The sequence below is a fragment of the Mustela putorius genome, unplaced genomic scaffold (assembly GCF_011764305.1).
Source record: "Mustela putorius furo isolate JIRA1106 unplaced genomic scaffold, ASM1176430v1.1 tig00000450_pilon_pilon_pilon, whole genome shotgun sequence".
Lineage (NCBI taxonomy): Eukaryota > Metazoa > Chordata > Mammalia > Carnivora > Mustelidae > Mustela > Mustela putorius.
The window spans coordinates 21,186,802-21,194,424 of NW_025421385.1; positions in this window are offsets into that span (position 1 = coordinate 21,186,802).

Genomic DNA, 7,623 nt, shown 5'->3' on the forward strand with positions numbered 1-7,623 from the left:
TCTGAGAAGACTGAGGAGTCTTGGTGTCTTCTCAGGAAAGACGTCAGGGAGGGGCCACACTACAAAGAGATGAGTAGGATTTGTAATGAGGAAATGGAGGTGGTTAGAAGGGAGGAATCGTCAGAGGTTTAGGAATGAAAGAGGAAGCTCAAGCAGCGCTGGTCTTTGCTGGGCTAGAAAAGACATGTTCTTTGGACATCGGTGTGGTTTGTTTGCTGAAGGGTTATCTTGGGTTAAGAAAAATTAATATTTCTCTCATTTTCTCTCTCCCACTCCATGTATGTGTGTAGAGATATGTATGTTGGATTGGACCACAGTCCTGGCTATAGCAACCTGGTACTTGAGCCTGCCAGAGACAGTGAAGCAGAATTAGAAGGTGACTCAAAGAGCACATGCCTCTGACCATGAGTGTGTGTGCTGGGGGCGTGGGGACGGGGTTGGTGAGGACCCAGGGATGGGTGCCCTTTGGTATACTGGCATTGTTCACTTCTGCGATGGTGGCTCCCACCCCACTGACCCCACCCTGCCTACACCATGGTCTCCCACTGAGGAGGAATGGTGATAGCAGCCGCCATGGAGAAGCCCTGGGTCTGGGTCTTCTCTGGTCTGTAGGGGCTGCGGCTCCAGGGGGAGCTCCGGGATTACCTCCTCCCCCTTTCTAGATCACAGCCAAAGTTGCTCCTGCCTCTTATCTCTGCTAGATAAGGGCCCATCTCATAAGGTTGTGATATGTCTGACTCTGACAGCAATTTGTTGTTGTTATTTTTTATTACTTCTAAGTAGGACCCCTTGGCATACATTCCTGGCAGAGAAACAAAGAGCTGGTTAAAGCTAATACCTTGTTCTAATGGAGCCCTGGAGATCAAAGCCAGAGGATGGGGGTGGGCAGCTCTCTTCCAAGAGCCTGATAGGCATCTCCCTTACAGCACAATTTTCACACTCCCCTTTCCTCTATAACACTGTTCTCCTGCTCCACTTGCTGTCTGATGCCAAGGGGGATTCACACTTATTTATTAAAACTTGACAAAGAACAGCGTTGACTAGGATGAAAATTAAGAACAGAATCAAATCGAAGGCATAGGTGTTTTATTATGCATACCACCACCCACACTGACCAGTCTGCAGATGAAGAGATAAGGGGGAAGTGCTTGAGGGGAAAAGCCAGAGAAACTGGTGAGGGAAACTTTTCTTTCCTAATGGCTTCTCTTGGCCACAGCTCTGTCTCACGCAGTGATTAGACAACATGTGAGGACCAGAATAACATACCAGCAATACGGAAAAAATGCAAACCTCTTATTAATCCTTTCAAAGTTTTGAGCCCCTACTGTGTGCTGGGTATTGTGCAGGGAAGGCTCGGGGGACATGGAAAATAATACTACACCATGTTTTTTCTTGTGTAGTGGCAAGAATTAAGGATTAAGGCCTAGACAAAGCACAGGGAGAAGGGAATGGCAGAGACCTCCTGGGGAAGCTGGGAAGGCTTCATCGAGGAGGTGATAATTCAGGTAATTCTATGAGGTTGTGTAGGAGATCACTAAGTATTAGAAACAGCATGTACAGAGCTGGAGAGAATGCATTTTGTTTAAGGAGCATTAAGAAGCTGAAGGCTGGGACAACTTAGGCAGTGGTAGGGGACGTGGCCAGAGAGGCAAGCTGGGAACGTACTCTGAAGAACCTGTTCTACCACACCAGAAATTTGGATTTTATGTGAATGGAGCTCTGCTGCAAGTATTTAAGTTGGAGAGCTGCTTGGTGAGACTTTCATTTTGAAATGATGGATAGGATGGGGCAGGCTCAGTTGGTAGAACATCCGACTCTTTATCTCATGAGTTCAAGCCCCACGTTGGGCATAGAGCCTACTGAAAAATTAAAAATGAATAAAAAAATAAAATGATGGGGCGCCTGGGTGGCTCAGTGGGATAAAGCCTCTGCCTTCGGCTCGCATCATGATCCCAGGGTCCTGGGATCGAGGTCTGCATCGGGTTCTGCTCAGCGAGGAGCCTGCTTCCCCCTTTCTCTCTGCTTGCCTCTCTGCCTACTTGTGATCTGTGTGCGTGTGTCAAATAAAGAAATAAACTCTTTTAAAATAAATAAATAAATAAAATGATGGCTTGGACAAAAGGCTGGGAGACTTTAAGGCTGGTGGGTCTTGAGACCCCTGCGTGGGTGGGAGCGCTGTTAACAGAAGAAGAGTATACGGCAGGCAGTAGGGCTGTTGGGGGAGGGGGAGCTGCATGAACAAGTCAACCCCACTGAATGCACTAGGTGCCCTAGGAGGCAGGTGATAACGGGAGACTATCGAGGCAAGGACTTTTAGCACAGGCAGGGACAGACCTACAGGTGGAGACCCACCCAGAGGTGGAAAATCAAAGCAGACACTGCTAGGCCGTATAGGAGTTATATATGAAAGTATGAGCTAGGAACTACAAAGAACTTAGAGAAGTCAGTGATCCTAGGAGTGAGAGCACTGTTGACAGAGAGCGCTTTAAGGAGTATGTGTGCAGAGAGCCAGGAGCCCCTGACTCTCCCACACTGGGTCAAGGTGATGAGGGTGAAGTTCCTCAGGTGGAAGGCAGCTGAAATCTTGCTGTCTTTTTCTTTGTTTGACCCTGCCCTCTGACTCTCACCTCGGCCTCCTCCTAGTCCATGTGGAACCCTTCACGCCATGAGGGAAGTCAAGACCATGGGGACAGGTCAGCCCTCGGACAGCTCAGTTGCTGCAACCTTGTGGGGAAAAACAACTTATTTTCTCAGTTATAACCATAAAACAAGTAACAAAATGTCAATAAGTATAGACCTACCAATAATACATAAATAATATAATATATATTATATATATTTTATATATAATAATATTTTTTTGCCATTTTAAAATAAAAGATACAAGAAAATTTGGAAATAATGAAAAAAAAGAGCCAATGCCTATAGTTTCAGAAACCCCCATTAAACTTATGGTGTATCTCCTTCCAGTCTTTTTCTAAATACACAGGAATTCTGCTTATTGTTACTTTTGTTTGTTTTATACATACCCATAAAGGTTAATTTAAAGTGATACTTTAAACGTGTTATCATACATGTTTCATAACTATCACTTTCAGGCTGCATAGATTGCTTTGATTGGAAATAATTTATTTGAATAGGTTAAAACATGTCCGTGGTAAAAGATTCAAAATGCAGAAAGGCTATACATGAAAAATTAGTCTCTCCCATGCCTATGTCCCAGTCACCCAGTTCTCCTCAAACATACCAGCTCTAATCCACTGTGTGTTCTTCCGGAGATATTCTCAAAAAATGCAAATATGCATTTACTAGTAAATTTCCTCCCATCTTCTCCCCCTGAGGTTAGCTAGCATATTATACGCACTGTCTACACTTGACTTTTTTCACTCATCAGTGTATCTTGGAGCCTCTTCCAGATTGCCAAATTAAAGCTGCCTTGTTCTTTTTTATTAGAAAAGCAATTTCTTAGCAGGCAACAAATGATGGCTCTCCCAAGAGCAGCTGGACCCTCCCTTGAGCCAAAGGGACAGGAAGCAACAGCCTGCCTGCCAGGTCTTGCTCCTGTGAGCCAGGAATGCCAAGTCTGAGATTTCCATTCCCCACCCACAGAGTGGGGGTACTCAGAAGCCAAGGAGACAGGCAGGTCTCCTGTTAATAAATGAAGACAGTAAATACAGAGAAAATGAGACAGGAAGAATGAACTTTGCTCAAGAAATAGGGTTGTTTTCTGTCTCGCGGTCACTAGCTTGTGCAAGGACATGTGTTCCAGGAAACCTCCCCAGACCTCCCAAGCCTTTGGCGGCTCCACTGCTTCAAACACAGATGGGCCACTCCAAGGATAGTGTGACAAACTTGCCCACAGACGTCCCCACCCCTGTCTCCTTGCCACAGCCTTTTTCTCTTAGTTTTCTTGAAGTCTCCCAGTTAGAGGAATATCCTTCTGCCCCAGCTTTATCCTGCTAGCCATTTAGGGTGCGTCACCTTACCAAACCAACTAATCCATGCATTCAATACTCTGAAAGTCACCAAAAATTCAAAGTTCGATATAATCACAATATTGAGCCCTAAAAGGAGAGAGATTAATGAAGAGAAATGTGGACAGCAGCCCGAAGCATTTGTTGGGAACGAGACTTTACTATTTTCCTTAAATTCTACACCCTACCCAACCCCTGACATATGGAAAGAATGGCTTATCATGTTTACAGCATCAAGGAGATCCCAAATTCCAGATTGCATGGCTCTTGACAGACAGAGACAAAAACAAGGCTTTGGTTCAGATGGTAAGACAAGACAGTGGCATGAAAAGTCAGATACCAATGCAAGAGATGTCACTAGGTGGTAAAGAATGAATGTCAAAACAATAATTTAGGGACACCTGGGTGGCTCAGTTGGTTAAGCAGCTGCCTTCGGCTCAGGTCATGATCCCAGCGTCCTGGGATCGAGTCCCACATCGGGCTCCTTGCTCAGCAGGGAGCGTGCTTCTCCCTCTGCCTCTGCCTGCCATTCTGTCTGCCTGTGCTTGCTCTCTCCCCATCTCTCTATCTGATAAATAAATAAAATCTTAAAAAAAAAAACAATAATTTAGACCAAGTTCTCAAACTATGATTCTTAACTCTTCATTGGATCATGAAAGCAAATTTAGTAGGTGGTGTATATGACCAGAATCTTTTTTTTTTAATTTAATAGAATAAAGTGTGTGGCACGTATTTTGATTATTGCTTTGTAAAGTTTCTTTTTCAGCTATCTATCTGTATGTATGTATGTATGATACACATATATGTATGTATGTGTGATATAAATATATATATTTATATATATATATATCTTTTTTTCTAGTTACGTGTGTTCTGGCCATGATAGAAAATATATTTACTACTGTGGATTATGGAATAAAGTTTGAAAACCACCGACTTCCCAGGAAGAATTGGTCAATGTACGTTTGAGTAGCCAGGGAAAAAATGCCTCAAAACTACAAGAGCAGCACAAAGTAGGTGCACCAAAAATGTTTACGGAGGTTGCACATGCTATGAGACTTGAAGAGAAGACCAAATAAAGCCCGTTTGGGCTCATGGCCCTGAATAAGTGAAGGAAAACCCTTGGTGTCCCCATGGGGGCTGCTCAGGCAGTGCACCTTGTATCTGGAATTTGTCCACTTTGCTCTCAGTCTGCCATTCGAATCCAAGTCCTTGCTATCTCTGGTCTGGACTCTGGTCCAGGCCTCCTCACTGGCATTCCTTCTTCTGGTCCAGCTCTCTGTATCAGGAATGCATTCAGCTGTAACAGGAATCCCTACCACGGTGGTTTAAACAAACAGGGGATTGTTCTCACAATAGCAAAAAGTGTAGGGGGGAGTCTAACTAGACCTTACAAAGCTGCTCAAAAGTGTCATCTGAAAACCAAGCTCCCTCTATGTGCCTGCTCTATATCCTTGGCATAAACCTTCATCCTCATGGTTCCAAGATGGCTGCTGCATCTCCAGGTATTGTATCCTTTTCCAAGATAGGAAAAAGAAGAAAGAGTATAGGGCAAAGGAACATGCCTTTTCATCAGTAAAATGATAGCCTTTCCTGAGACTATTAAATTCCACTCAGCAGACCTCCAAATTATACCCATTAGCCACTTGTAACATTGTCGCATATTCACCTCTTGTGCAGGAGAACCAGTCAGTTTGCATTTTTGACTGAACACATCGGTCCCTTGAGCAAAAAACACTTAAAAAAAAAAAAAAAGATTTTATTTATTTATTTGACAGACACAGATCACAAGTAGGCAGAGAGGCAGGCAGAAAGAGAGGGAGAAGCAGGCTCCGCGCTGAGCAGAGAGCCCGATGCGAGGCTCCATCCCAGGACCCTGGGATCATGACCTGAGCCAAAGGCAGAGGCTTTAACCCACTGAGCCACCCAGATGCCCCCAAAATACACTTTTGTTGGCAAAAAATTATTATCTAGAACCATCTGTTACACCCCTTCAGCATAGCCCCTGCCTCAAACTCTGTAATGGTTTTCCACTGCTCTTAAGTGCAAACCTGAAATCCTTACAGCTATGCTGTCATGGACTGAATCGTGCTCCCCAAAATTCATATGTTGAAGCCCTAACCCCCTGCTAAGAGATAAGCTGAGGCATATTAAAAAATTTGAGTTTTTATAAGCAAAAATCAACTCAAATTGGGTAGCATCCAATCTAGAAGATAGAAAAGAACCCCGAATTGCTGCACAAAATGACTTTCATAGCCATAAGGGAGCAGGAGCAAGGAAGTTATAGTAGGCATTAAGGCAGTTGGTGGCTACAAGGCTACTTTCCTTTAGAGGATGGCAAGAGGGAAGGCGGTGCCCATCAGGCAAATCACCTAGCTAGTGCTGATCAGGCAATGCCTGATTGGTCTAAATTTCCATTTCTGGGAGGATGAAATTGTAATTAAGTCTTGGTTTGGTGATGTGAGGCTTAGCACAAGCAATTCCATTTGGGGCCCGTTTTCTTGTGTTTTAATACCCCAGTATTTCAGAATGTAAATGTATTTGAAGATAGGCCTTTAAAGAAGTAATTAAGTTAAAATGATGCCAACAGCCAATGGTTCAATCAATCGTGCCTAAGTAATGAAGTCTACATAAAACCTCAAAAGGACCACGTTCAGAGAGCTTCCAGTTTGATGAACCTGTGGCGATTTGGGAAGAGTGGAACACCCAGACCGCAGGCACTCTCCGTGCCCTGCCCCCATACCTTGCCCTACACATCTCTTCCATCTGACTGTTCCTGAGTGATATGCTTTCCTGGTCAACCAGTGTTCTAGTCAGTAAAATGTTTCTCTGAATTCTGTGAGCCACTCTAGCCACTCTAAATTAATCAAACCAAAGGAGGGGGTCATTCAAACCTCCGATCTATAGTCGCGTTGGTCAGAAGCACAGGTGACCTCCTGGACTTTGGCAGTTGGCATCTAGAGGATGAAGGGATTGGGCTGTCTTATAGGACTGAGCCCTGAACCTGTAGGATCTGGAGGTGTTTCCTCCAGGTAAACAGTTTAGAATTGAGTTAATTGCTTAGTGGTTTAGGGAACAAAACACATATCCTACAAGCCCTAGCAAACCAGTAGTGTTGCTTAAAAGAGATGAACATAATCTGGCTTCCCACTAATCTTAGATGCCCTTCTCTCTTGCTCACTGCCCTCCAGCCAGGCTGGCCTTCTCTAGTTCCTGTAACAAGTCAGCCTTGCTCCAGGCTCTGGGCCTTTGCATGCACTGTTCCTTCTCTCTAGAGCTCTGCACACTGTCTTTTTTAAACCTTTTTGAGAAAGCGATGTTTATTTATAATTTTTTAAAGATTATTTATTTATTTATTTGACAGAGAGAGAGAGAGAGAGATCACAAGCCGGCAGAGAAGCAGGCAGAGAGAAAGGTGGAAGCAGGCTCCCCCCTAAGCAGAGAGCCCGATGCAGGTCTTGATCCCAGGACCCTGAGATCATGACCTGAGCCAAAGGCAGAGGCTTAACCCACTGAGCCACCCTTGTGCCTCATACATCCTGCTTTTTAAATGACTAACTCATTTAAATGACTAACTCCTTGTCCCATAGATCTCAGCTAACATACCACTTCCTCAGAGATGCCTCCTTGACCACCTCATACAATGAAG